Source organism: Sciurus vulgaris (genome assembly GCF_902686455.1).
Source record: "Sciurus vulgaris genome assembly, chromosome: 8".
Taxonomy (NCBI): domain Eukaryota; kingdom Metazoa; phylum Chordata; class Mammalia; order Rodentia; family Sciuridae; genus Sciurus; species Sciurus vulgaris.
The window spans coordinates 65,165,691-65,180,685 of NC_136468.1; the positions used below are offsets into that span (position 1 = coordinate 65,165,691).

At 34.5% G+C, this 14,995-nt stretch overlaps 1 protein-coding gene across 5 annotated transcripts in view; it reads right to left on the reverse strand.

Annotated features, from left to right (window-relative positions):
• CCDC146 (coiled-coil domain containing 146) overlaps window positions 1–14,995 on the reverse strand; it is a 175,249-nt gene that overhangs the window by 67,981 nt on the left and 92,273 nt on the right. The window lies entirely within an intron of this gene.

Here is a 14,995-nt window from a genome sequence, read left to right on the forward strand (position 1 = left end):
TGGGTTTAGGCAGTGAGAAACCTAAAATGGAACTTGGGCCATCTCTCATGCAAGGGTCACAACTGTGTGAAGAAGATGTGCACATCAGTCATTTGTTCATTTCACTGTGTTGATCACAGATTAAAGTCACTGCCCTGATAGTCGGGTCACAGTAAACCTGAGTGAACCAGAGACAGCAGGTTGGTGCTCTTAGCCTGGCAGCTTTCCATGCTGCTGAGTGGCTTAGGCACCCAGCTTTCAGAACCCCTCTTGTGTCTAGCAGTCAGTGTACCCCAGTTCTAGGTTGTAACAGCTTTAGTTCAGGGATATAGGTGGTCCCTACTTTCAGGTTTTGAAGATACATCGGTCCATGGTGATCCTCCCAGTATTTATCAGTAACAATGTATTTAGCACGGAGGTGACTAGGAGTGCCCGCCACTTCCCTCCTAGCAGGCAGCCTGTGATGGACAATGATGCCTTGCCTTTAACTGCTGCACAGAAGTGGTCTTCAAAAAAAGAACAAAAACTGAAAGTTGCAACTTTAGCTTCTGCATTGATACTATAAAATGGAACTTGAGAACAGAAATGGAAATGTTTGATTTCCACTCACGCTAATTCTCTTCTAGGGGGGTTTTAAATCCTGGCAGCATATTCGGATCAGCAATGACTTTTTGTTAAATTCATTCCCAAGTATTTTTTTTTTTGAAGCTATTGTAAATAAAAATTTCCCTCAATTTCATATTTTAGATAATTTATTGCTCATGTATAGAAGCCATTCAATTTATTCACTAAAATTATTACCACACAAATAGAGGCTTAAATGAAACAAAAAATGCCATCAAAAGCCTACCATCCAATGAAAGTCCAGGACCAGTTTCTCAGCCCAGTTCTACAAGACCTTCAAAAAGAAGGATTAAAACCAATCCTCCTCAATTATTCCATGAAACAGAAAAGGAAAGAATCCTTCCGAACTCATTCTATGAAGCTTGTGTTACCCTAATACCTAGACCAGACAAAGACACATCAAGGAAAGAACACTTCAGACCAATATCCCTGATGAACATAAATGCAAAAATTCTTAATAAAATTCTGGCAAATCACATACAAAAACATATTAGAAAGATAGTGCACCATGATCAAGTGGGGTTCATATAGAAATAAATAAATGTAATTCATCACATCAATAGACTTAAAGACAAGAATCATATGATCATCTCAATAGATGCAGAGAAAGTATTTGACAAAATTCAGCAGCCCTTCATGTCCAAAACACTAGAAAAACTAGGGATAGTGGGAATACACCTTAACATTGTAAAAACTATCTATGCTAAGCCCAAGGCCAACATCATTCTAAATGGAGAAAACTTGAAAACATTCCATCTCAAAACTAGAACAAGGGAGGGAAGCCCTCTTTCACCACTTTTATTCAACAAAGTCCTGGAAACTGTAGCCAGAACAATTAGATGAAAGGAATATGAGTAGGAAAAGAAGAACTCAAAACTATGACTATTTGCTAATGACTTGGTTCTGTATTTAGAAGATCCAAAAAATTTCACCAGAAAACTTCTAGAACTCATAAATGTTTTCTGCAAAATAGCAGGATATAAAATCAACACCCATAAATCTAATGCATTTTTATACATCAGTGATAAATCCTCTGAAAGTGAAATCAGGAAAACTACCCCATTCACAATAACCTCAAAAAATAAAATACTTGTGAATCAATCCAACAAAAGAGGTGAAAGACCTCTACAATGAAAACTAGAGAAGACTAAAGAAAGAAATTAAAGAAGACCTTAGAAGATGGAAAGCTCTCTCATGTTCTTGGATAGGCTGAATTAATACTGTCAAGATGGACATTCTTCCCAAAAGCACTTTACAGATTTAATGCCATTCCTATTAAAATCCCAATGTCATTCTTCATAGAAATAGAAAAAGCAATCATGAAATTCATTTGGAAAAATAAGAGACCCAGAATAGCGAAAGCAATCCTTAGTGAGAAAAGTGAAGCAGGAGGCATCACAATACCAGATCTTAAACTACACTAGAGAGCTATAGTAAAACAAACAGCATGGCACTGGCACCAAAACAGACATGTAGACCAATGGTACAGAATAGAAGACAGAGATAAACCCACATAAATACAGTTATCTCATACTAGAGAAAGGTGCCCAAAACACACATTGGAGAAAAGATAGCCTGTTTAATAAATGGTCCTGGGAAAACTGAACTCCATAAGTAGCAGAATGAAATTAAACCCTTGTTTTTCACCCTGCACAAAACTCAACTCAAAGTGGATCAAGGACATAGGCATTAGACCAGAGACCCTGTGGCTAATTGAAGGAAAAGTGGGCCCAAATCTTCATTATGTCAGCTTAGAAACTGACTTCCTTAACAGGACTCCTAAAGCACAAGAAATAAAATCAAGAATCAATAAATGAGATGGTATCAAACTAAAAAGCTTCTTCACTGCAAAGGAAACAAGAACATGAACAGAGAACCTACAGAATGGGAGAAAATCTTTACCACACACACATCAGATACAGCATTAATCTCTAGTATACATAAAAAACTCAAAAAAACTGAACACTAAAAAAGCAAATAACCCAATCAATAAATGCACTAAGGAACTGAAAAGGCACTTCACAGAAGATATACAATTGATCAACAAATATATGAAAAAATGTTTAACATCTCTAGCAATTAGAGAAATGCAAATTAAAACTAGTCTACGATTTCATCTCACTATAGTCAGAACAGCAATTATCAAGAATGCAAGCAACAATAAGTGTTGGTGAGGTTGTGGGGAAAAAGGTACACTCATACATTGCTGGTGAGACTGCAAATTGGGGTAACCACTCTGGAAAGCAGTATGGAGATTCCTTAAAAAACTTGGAATGGAACTACTGTTTGACCCAGCTATCCCACTCCTCAGTTTATACCCAAAGGACTTAAAATCAGCATACTACAGTAATGCAGCCACATCAATGTTTATAGCAGCTCAATTCACAATAGCTAAACTATGGAACCAACCTAGATGCCCTTCAACAGATGAATGGATAAAGAAAATGTGGTATATATACACAATGGAATATTACTCAGCTTTAAAGAAGAATGAAATTATGGCATTTTGTCTTAGCTCTTTCACTGCTGTGACTAAATGATCTGACCAGAACACTTTAAAGGAGGAAAATTTTATTTGAGGGCTCACAGTTTCAGAGGTCTCAATCCATAAACAGCTGGCTCCATTCATCAGGGTTCAAGGTGATGCTGAACATTATGGCAGAAGAGTGTGGCAGGGGGAACAGCTTACATTATCAGAAAGCAGAGAGAGAGAGAGAGAGACACTCCACTCTCCAGATACAAAATATATACCCCATAGCCATGCCCCAATTCCCACATCCTCCAGTCATACCCTACCCTTCAATTAATCCCATCAGGGATTAATTCACTGATTGGGTTAAGACCCTAACAACCCAGTCATTTCTCCTCTGAACCTTCCTACATTGTCTCACATTTGAGCTTTTAGGGACACCGCACATCCAAACCATAACACATTTGCTGGTAAATGGGTAGAGTTGGAGAATATCATGCTAAGCAAAATAAGCCAAACCCAAAAAACCAAAGGCTGAATGTTTTCTCTGATATGCAGATGCTAATTCACAATTGGTTGGGGGGGCGCGCTAGGGAAGAATAAAGTTACTTTAGATTAGGTAGAGGGAAGTGAAGGTAGGGGAAGGGGTATGGGGATAAGAAGGATAGATATTATTACCTCATGGTACATATATGACTGCATTACTGATGTGATCCTACCATATGTATAATCAGAAAAATGAGAAATTATACTCCATTTATGTATGATCTATCAAATGCATAAGTACATACTACTGTCATGTATAACTAATTAGGACAAATTTTAAAAAATTCAAAACTCAGTCACAGAAGCAACATCAACAGCCTGAAAGGTGTGTATCTGCACCTGTGTGTGAGCAAAGGGAAAAGGACATCAAGCTGATACTGACTGTGGGAGATTTATGAATTGATTGGTAGTATGTAAATTATACACTCCCCATACCATTTAGAGTGGAATATTAAGAGCCTCTGAATAGAACACTCATCAAATATTTTCTCCTGAAAGTTTGCTTTCCAGGGATAACTCAACATGATATACCTGTCCAAAGATATATAACTAAGCCCATGGTTACTTGGTACAAATAACTTCAGTATATAGGTAGGACAAACTTAAGAATCAGAAAGGTTAAAATTCCTGAGTAAAGCAGAAAATTCGATGCCTGAAATATTTGAGTACCAACAAATACTTCTTAGTGAGCAAGATAATAGAATTCTAAAATAATTCATTGGGTATTATAACGAGTTACATTTAAACCTATCATATTCAGCATCTTTTAGTTTATATACTAATATGAACTAGTTGGCTGCCTTATAAATTTCTTTTAATACTGCAATTCACTTGTAACAGAAAATAGTTATTACCCATGGCAATTACACAACAGATTATCCTGTAATTTTCTCAGAAAAGGGTGGGATATTCAGAAATTAGTATTTTTCCAAGAAATTTGTTTTTTATGGTAGAGACATGAATGGTTCTTTAGCTTATCTTAATTTCAGAAAAAGCAGGGAAAACCATATAATATCTCTAATATAATGTAAAACTTTTTTTACTCAATACCAACTTTCATACTCAAGCAAAGTAGAAACAAAAAAAAATTTTAAATAGATTTAGCAAGCACATCTCCAAGCACAGCTGTTTCTAGTTCACTAAGTTGACTATTACAAAATATTTTAATGTGTTTTCTGGCAAACACAAATAGCTTCATTTCATGGAAATGCCACATTTCCAGTTACTACTGAGTGGTTATAACTGTTTAAGGATATATAAACATTTTTACAGATTTCTATATCATGAAAAGGCATTTAAATCTTTTAAAATACATAAGAGGGACCTTGATCCATGCCATATTAGTATATTTTGCACCAGAGATCACAAATTAGTAGCAGAGTTTTCGGCAGATGTTTTCAGTATGCACTTTTTTTTTTTTAATTAAAAAATTCATTATCAACATTTAAAAATTCGTAGCTTCAATTTAAAAATTGTTACACTTGAGGACACTAGGTTCATATTCCAACATTGTAATCATCAATTGGTATTTAACACAAATTGACTTTCACAGGTACCAAAAGAGGCTGCCTCTTATTGCTCCACTCATCCGATGTCCGCACCATATACTAAGACCTAGTCTGTTTTCACTTTTCTATGTTATTTTATGGACTTTGTAAGCATTTGAGATTGGGATTGTGTTAGCTAGTTAGCTAGAAAAATATCATTCAACTAATTGAAAGCATGGCTCCATTTCTAAAATTCTAGTGTAAACTTTTCACAATGTCTTAATCCTCTGGTTAGTATGTTCTCCCTTGCTTACCTCCACATCTACCTGAGCTTAAGGCTGTATGACTGCATCAACTGAAGTTTTGGATTTAATGCTTTAACACTTTAGGGATTTTCTTGCTGTTTTTCCATAATTTTATTCAAAGGATTATAAACATAAGTCTGATGCTTTATTAATTTAAATACTGAATAACTATTTATATTGAAATATTTTGCTACTTGGATATTGACATGTATTTTCAATTCAATAAAAATATACCATGGAACAACAACGACAACAACAAGAACAAATAACTACAAGAGATTAATTAGAAAGACGCTGTGAGCAAAGGTGTGGGTCAAGCTAAATTTTGTTGGTGCTGAAAAACAGGAAACACAGTTGAAATAGAGGACTTTGCCTTATCTACAAACATCCTTGCAGCTAATGATCTCTTCAGTGCTATACTTTATAAACTGACAGAAAAATAAATTATAATTTTTAAGGGAAGTGCAGATAAATTCTGAATAACTACACCTAGAAGTTATTATTTTAGAAAATATTTGAGCCAAAAAGGAAGTGAAAAACCAGTCATATAGTCAAATGAGAAAATCATTTCCAGGCAAGCCAAGCACTAGCATACTGGGGATCCTCAGAAGGGCATTATGGGGATGAAAATAACTTATTCAAAAACCGCACAAGTTCTTGACTTCTGTTAAGATGGAAGACAGACAGTTTCATTAAGGTAGGGACTATGTCCACTTTTTTCACCATTATATCCCCTCAGATCAGCCCATGTGGAACTCACAAATATTTGAACAATAAGACTACACACAAGTACCTAGGAAATAGAAGTCACTCCATAAATATTTACTAAATGAATGAAAAATTCCAGAAATGAATAATTCAACAAATATTTATCATATAAATGCATAAAAAGTACAGATTAATAATTCACCTCTTGTATCTCTTTAAATAAAATATCAACCACTACTTTTTTTTTATTGAGATCACTATATATCTATCATGTGTTATTTTAGGTGCTTTATGTGTTATGCCATTTAATCCTCACAACACCACTATGAAATGGTCATTATAATTCAAAACTTGTAGAAATAAATCAAATTTCATGATGGTTAGGAAACTTGAGCAAGGTCACAAAGCTGGCCAAAGGCTTGCAGGGATTTGACCACAATTCTATTCCATTACTCAATTTTAAGTGAGTTCAAGATACCCGGAAATGAGTTTTTAAGATTTTACTGATGGCATGGAGACAGCATTAAACACATTTAGAGAACTTTAGTAGTTCAGTTTGGCAGGCATAAGAGATCATTTGGGGATAGATGATGTTCATACGAGAACAGTATGTCAAATTAACATTGGATACTAAGGGCAGGGGGAAGAAGATGTGTTAGCTAATTTAACTGAGAGTATGAAACCAAGAGACACTAGCCAAAATTAACTTTTTAAAAAGAGGAGGTATTATATAAAAGTATAAGTATAAAAATAATAATTATAAGAAAAGCACAAACCTTCCTAAATTCCAGGAGCTATACTATGAATAAAGAAAGACCTTCACAAATATAAAGGATAAACCTTTAGAGTTGTATAGGAGAGGGAGGGAACAGGGCAGAGGAGCTAGGGATAGAAGCTAGAATTCCTTGAACAGACTTTATTTATGAACATACCTTATTATGATCTAGAATACTATAACACTGTATAAAACTAAAAAGCAAATGTGAAAATTTGGAAACAAAATAAATGAAACATAACTGTGTATCAAGTTGGTATATCACTGCACAGAGAGGAACCATTCCAATTTTACTTTAAATCTTATATAGGGGGGCTGGGGTTGTGGCTCAGTGGTAGAGCACTTGCCTAGCATGTGTGAGGCACTGGGTTAGATCCTCAGCACCACATAAAAATAAATAAAATAAAGATATACTATCCATCTATAACTATAAATTTTTTAAAAAAAATCAGAAAACCTGTAAAAACCATCATTTTCCTGACACAATTTTTTTTTTAAATTTTTAGAGACTGCATTTTGATTCATTGTACACAAATGGGGTACACCATTTTGTTTCTATGGTTGTGCACAATGTAGATTCATACCATTCATGTAATCATACATGTACATAGGGTAATGATGTCTATCTCATTTCATTTTTCATAACCCCCTGAAACTGCTTTCTATAATCACATCATTGGTGGTGGCATTATTCTGAAAAAGTTATGTGTCCAATATGGAATAAAGAGAATGAGTAATTTTCTTAGTGTCATTGAAAACCAGGATTTTAATGGGTACAAAAGAAACACATATATAATATTAAAGAGTTTAAGTAAATTTGCTGTGTCATTGACTTTGAATTGGCAGTTTCAAAAGGTATTTTATTTTTTAAAATTTATTTCCCAGTTCTGTTAATTAAAAAGATATAGTATAATGAGCACTCCAGCAATAATTAGTACTTCTAGCTCCCAGATTCTAGTCTCCAAGTACCATTCTCCACTAAAAGAAACAGGGCTCTTTAGGATAAGTGGCTGGTTCCAGGTTTGGAACATGGAAGCAAATGAGCATTGAACCTCTTGTCACACCAGAAAGCAAAACAGCTAGCAAAGACAACCAGAAATGGGTCAGGTTGACTGTCAAAGATAATAACCTCAAGTGGCTGGAATAAATAAGTTTAAATATGCAAGTTCATAATATGTAAATGGGTGGCAGGGGACTCACTTACCTCTAGAGGAGATTAATCAATTAAGAATTTTGAAAACAGAAAAATCAAGGGAATGAATCAAACATTTAACATGCTTTTCCTACAAGAACTCTGTCTGTGGGCAATCAAATAGTTAATAGGAAGTGTCTCTTTTCAGAGGGGTTCTACTTAATAAATGAAAATGAAATCATAGCATTAAGATTGTCATTTTGTACTCCCCAATCAATTAATGGATCTAGACAAGAATCATCAATGGTGGGAGACATCACCAAAGGGGAGATGACTAGCATATTTGCTTTTTGATGAAAGTTCATGGCATCACCTAAAAAGCATACTTGCAAAAAAAATTAAAAAGTAAGAAATTTAAATGTGACCTGGATCAAGACTATGAAATAAGCATCCATGAATGTAAAGGAAATACAGAATGAAGTAAGCAAAATCTAAACTAGGAAAACAGGGGAAATTGATCCAGTTTTTTTAAATAAAAATTTCTACTATACTACTCTGTCTCCTGTTATGTAGGCTAAAAGGAGAATTCCTGTTATAATAAAAAATAAGAAAAGGTGCTCACAGGACATGATTCAGGAAATGTTTACCAAGGTACTTAGATAAGAAATAATATACACATGTGGGGAAGGAAGACAAATAGCCACTATTTGTGCCTACATGAAAAATATAAAATAATTAATATTATGGTGCACTATGATGACCATATATAACACACACAAAAATACAGCTCTCCTATTTGATAAAAATAGCAAGTTTGAAAACAAAGAAAAGATTTCATTCACAACAGCAAAGGGTAAGATAAAAATATGGAAGTAAACACAACATGAAATGTGAGATTTGTATAGAGAAAACTACAAAAGCATATAGGAAAACATGCCAAAAATTTGAACAAATATCCCAGGATAACAAAAAATACTTTGATAGAAGTCAATTTTCTCAAATTAATCACTAGGATTTGGGGAACATAAAAATAATTACAAGGAGCAGTGGAATAATAAGTTGAGATTTTGAAATAAAAAGTGATGTGTGAATTTTCCTTTTCAGATTTAAGACGTATTGTAGATATGATACTTAAAAATAACAAAAGTAGCACCAGAATGGGGAGCCTATCATTGTAACCATATAGAAAGCTCAGAAACAATTTTTGTAAAAGTTGTTTGTGTAAATTCAACATATATTAAAATGTGCTATTTTAGTCAAAGTAGGGAAAAATGGAATTCATGACTGCATTATACTCAAATATCTTATTAAAAATGAAATGGGTACAGAGAATTAGCATGTTTGTTGCAGTACTTTTTGCAATAGCCAAGATGTGAAATAAACCTATGTGTCCATCAGTGGATGAATGGATAAAGAAAATGTGGTTTATATACACAACAGAATATTATTCAGCCTACAAAAGGTGGGTATGCTGTCATTTGCACAATGTATGAGCCTGTATGATATAAGTGAAATAAGCCAGGCATAGAACGTCAAAACTGCATGATCTCATTCATATGGAAATTTAAAAAATGTTTATCCCATAGAAATAGAGTATTACCAGAGCCTGGGGTGGTTGGGGGCAGGGACTGAAAAGCTGTTGGTCAAAAGATACAAAATTTCAGTTAGATAGGAGAAATAACTTCTAGAGCTCTAATGTGCAACATGGTGACCACAGATAATGATACACTGTATTACTAAAAAAAATGCCAAGAGTGGATATAACCTATTCTCATCACAAAACAGTGTAAGGGGGCTGTGGTTGTGACTCAGTGAGAGAGCACTTCCCTAGTGCATGTGAGGCCCTGGGTTCCATCCTCAGCACCACATAAAAATAAATAAATAAAAATAAAGGTGTCTACCTACAACTGAAAAAATTTTTAAAAAAAACTGTGTAAGGTAATACATATGTTAATTAACCAGAGTTATTCATTCTACCATGTATTTATATTTCAAATCAATGTTCTATACATGGTCAATATATATAATTCTATGTCAGTATAAAAAATAAAATGAAAAACATGAAGGACAACATGGGTATTTATCCGATTGTAATATTAGAAAGAAAACATAAGGAAAATATTAATACAAAAATGCAATACCCAAGATGTTGACAAATCAATACTACAATTACAAATCAAAAGTCAAACTTGAGCCGGGCATGGTGGTGCATGCCTGTAATCCCAGCAGCTTGGGAGGCTGAGGCAGGAGGTTCTCAAGTTCAAAGCCAGTCTCAGCAAAAGTGAGGCACTAAGCAACTCAGTGAGATCCTGTCTCTAAATTAAAAATACAAAAATAGGGCTGGGGATGTGGCTTCATGGTTGAGTGCCCCTGAGTTCAATCCCTGGTACCAAAAAAAAAAAAAAAAAAAAAAAAAAAAAAAAAAAAAAAGTCAAACTTGAAAAAAAAAGGCAAACACTTGAAATACAAAGTATCAATAATACAAATGTATAAAAAATGTTTTACAAATCCAAATGAAAAACACAATAGAAGAGATGTCATGAAAATGTAAGTCACTAAAACTATATCCAAATGACTAATAATTATTACCTAATCTCATTCATAATCCAGGAAGTTAAAATGAAAGAAATTAGTTGTTTTTGGCATACACTCTTGGAAGAGTTTTATAATGATGATAATACTCTGTTTTACTGAATGTGTGAGAGAAAATGAACATGTACACTTTGGGTGAGGATTTAAATATTTAGGCTTTTTTTTTAAAGTAGAATATGTGCAATCAGTTTTTTAAAAAGTGCCTTAAGTTTTTTTGAGTTTATGAATTTCACTTTTGGAATTTCACGTTAAGGAAATAATCTACAACCGCCCAGTGAAATGTGTGTTTTGTATATGAATATATATGTATGTTTATATACATATTTTTGCATATCTTTATAAAAACAAAAGGTATTGATTATGGCAGTGAAAATTTGAAAATATAATTATTCTCTAATAAGGGACTGGTTAAATAAACTATAATGTTACTTTTCACTATGCACTTGCTAAAAGTGATTATGTAGATGTAGTTTAACTGCCATGGAAAAACACTAGCTATAAAATAATATACAACTGATAGTACCAGTGCCCAGAATGTGGAGCTATTAGATTTATTGGAAAGACAATGAAAATTTCTCTTAAAGTAAAAGAAACACAAACCCTATAATGAAGCAATTAATTTCTTGGTAAATACCCCACAAGGAGGCATGCACACTTATATCAGGAGACTTGTACAGGAATATTCAAGTAGTGTTATTTATAATGAATGGAAAATCAGAAACAATCCCAATGTCCATTGGAAATATAATAGATATAGAGGCATAAGCATACAATAGAAAAATATACTCAATAATATGATGGCCCTCACAAAAATAATGTAAAGTGAAAAAATCCAAACACTATAGAATGTATTCCATGTGATTCTATTTACATCAAGTTTAAAGATAAGCAAAGGTATGATGCATAGGAATTCATATTTAGGTGGTAAAACTGAGAAAACAAGAAAAAGATGGACATAAAAGCCAGAACAGTAATTACTTCAGGATGAGTGAGGAGACATGGGGGGTATTTCTGGGAGCTACCACTGTTTGGTCTTCAACCAGGTGGGGGTTACTTGAGTATTGATCTGAATCATATTTTATATTTTGGATAGTTTGATATATGTGTACACCTCACAATTAAAAGAGTAAAAGCTATTAAAAGGTGGTCTAATTTTTACAAAACTACACAGATATGCATGAATGGATATATATATATTTTTTTTAAATTTATCTTTTAATTTTTTACAGACTGCATTTTGATTCATTGTACACAAAGGGGTACATCTTTTCATTTCTATGGTTGTGCACAATGTAGATTCACACCATTTGTGTAATCATACATGTACATAGGGTAATGATGTCTGTCTCATTCCATCATTTTTCATATCCCCCCCTCTCATTTCCTTCTACATAATCTAAAGTTCCTCCATTCTTCTCTCCCTCTTCATCCCCCCGAATGGATATATTTATATACAAAATTAGACATACATGTAAATATATATATAAATGTATGTGAATATCTATGTAAATAAATTCATATATAATTTATGCTTATAAATTTTGAAAGAAATATTCTAAAAAGTTAAAAGTAGTATTACATTCAACAAGAAACTCAAATAGATCAATTCATAATGGACTAAGGAACTGAATAAGACATCTTTTCAAAGACATACACATGGCCAACAAGTGTGAAAAAATGTTCAACATTACTAATCAAGGAAATGCAAATAAAAAGCACAATGAAATAATACTTCACACTCATCAGGATGGAAATTTTACATATACATAGAAGAAAAAACTAAGTCTTGGCAAGGATGTGAGGAAATTGAAACCCTTTTGCATCACCTGGTAAGATTACAAAATGTTGCAGCTATGGAAAACATATGGTGTTTTCTTCAAAAAATTAAACATGGAATCACTATCTGATCTAGCAAGTGTACTTTTGAGTATACGCAGGACACATAAAAAGGAAAGCAGGGATTTGCACACCAAGGTTCCTAGCAGCATTGCTCACAATAGCCAAAAAATGGAACCAATCCAAGTGTCCATCAACCAATCAATGAAAAGAAAATGTGAGTACATGTAGAAGATTGGAACTTACTGCTATCTCTTACCCTGTACAAAAATGGACCCAAGACAGATCAAAGTCTAAATGTACGACCTGAAACTCTGAAACCACCAGTATAGAGGAAATACTTCAAGACATTGGTACAGGCAATGACTTTCTGGGTAGGACCCAAAAAGTACAGGAAACAAAAGTGAAAATTTACATCAAATGTAACAGGAAACAACAAATGCAAAGGAAACAACAGAGAGAAGGGACAACCTACAAAATGGGAGAAAATATCTGCTAGCTATTTGTCTCAGAGAGAGTTAATAAAAGGAATATCTAAGGAATTCAAGAAGAACAACAATAAAACCCCAAAGTAGTCCAATTTAAAAATGGGCCAATAATCTGAATAGGTACTTCTCAAAAGAAGTACAAATGACCAACAAATATACGATAAAATGTTCAATTAGCCATTAGGGAAATGCAAATCAAAACTTCAGTGAGCCACTATCTCACCCCATTATCAAAACCAAAAAATAACAAATGCTGTTGAGAAAAAGGAACTCTTACACACTGTTGGTGAAAATGTAAATTAGCATAGTGTTTTAGTCAGTTTTTTTGCTGCTGTGACCAAAAGATTCAATAAGAACAATTAGAGGAAGAAAGATTTATTTGGGGGCTCATGGTTTCAGAGCAATTCATAGGTGGCTGACTCCATTGCTCTGGGCCCAAGGTGTAAGAGAACATCATGGTGGAAGAAAGCAGCTCAGGACATGAAAATAGGAGGCAGAAAGAGTGCTCTGCTCACCAAGGACAATCACATACCCTAAAGGCATGCCCCCCATGACCTACCTCCTGAACCCACACTATATCTGTTTATAGTTACCAACCAGTTCATTCCTATGAGGAGATTAATGCACTGATTAGGTTAAAACTCACCCTATTCATTTCACCTCTAAACTTTTCACACAGGAACTTCTGGGAAACACCTAATATCTAAACCATAACATATAGCTATTATGGGGAATGGTAAGGAGGTTTTTCAAAAAACTAAAAACAGGTCTACCATATGATCTAGCTTGTATATAATATCCAAAGAATATCTGATATCTAGGTATATATCCAAAAAAATGAAATCAGCATATCAAAAAGAAACCTGTATACCATGTTTATTATGGCACCATTCACAATAGCCAAGATGTGAAATCAGCTCAGGTGTCCACTGACATATGAATGGATAAAGAAAATACAGTATATATACACAAAGGAATATTACTCAGCCATAAAGAATGAAATATCCCTAGATTTTGAAGATGGTGGAATATAGGAGGTCACTTTCCTGGCTTCTCCATGGTGTGAAACCAAGAAAAAGATAGGCAGCTTCTCAGTAAGGTGGGTGAATTAAAAAAAAAAAACAAAAAAAAAAACAGAGGAACTTTACTAGAATTTAAAACTGGACATTAAAAGCAGATCGGGAACTCAGGAGGCTGGATATAATAAAATAATAAGAAAGAAATCTCCCATACCACTTCCAGTACTAACTGGAGCAGTCCAACCACAAGCACAGTGGAGGGATACGGCATTTTTAGGAGGCCTATGGCATGTCTGGGTATGGAGAGATCAGAGATCAAAGACACTGCTGTACTAAAGTGAAAGGCAGGCTGCACGTGAAAGGCAGGCCCCCTCCCTTGACTCCTCCCTTGCAGGACCAGCTGGTAGGGCCATACCCAGCCAGGAATTCAAGAGGTCGGGAGTGGGAGTGACTGAGTTTGGAGACTGAACCCTAGGGACCTGGAAATGAAGGCACCATGGACCATGGAGGGGACAAATGATCACCTCCTGTGCTCTAGAAGTGAAACCCAGGGGAGATTCCTGGCATGCAATCTCCCAGCATGGACCAGCAACTACTGGACCCCGGAGGTGTGCCGATTTAAAGTCTTAAGACCAACTGTGAGTCAATGAAGAACCTGGAGCCTACCTAGGCCTAAACCCCACCTACAGGAGCTCTGCCTATGAGATGTCCTCTCACACTCCTTCGACCCCACCCTGAGGGTGGAGCAGACATCACACTTCATCCCACCCCACCTAACACTGCTGAGAAGGGAAACTGAGAATTTTTTGAACTCCAGCAGAAACAATTCTTTAACTTTTCATGAGAACTCTTTTTCTTCTTTTTTCTGTTTAATTGTGAGCTGAATGGTTCATGGACACATACATATTTGTCTCTTTTTTCTCATTTCTAGCATTTTTTGAAGGCAGTTGTTTTTCATGGCTCAGCCTTTAGAGGGTAAAGATGTTTGATTAGTATATTTCAGTTTGTATTTATATATATATATAAATATATAT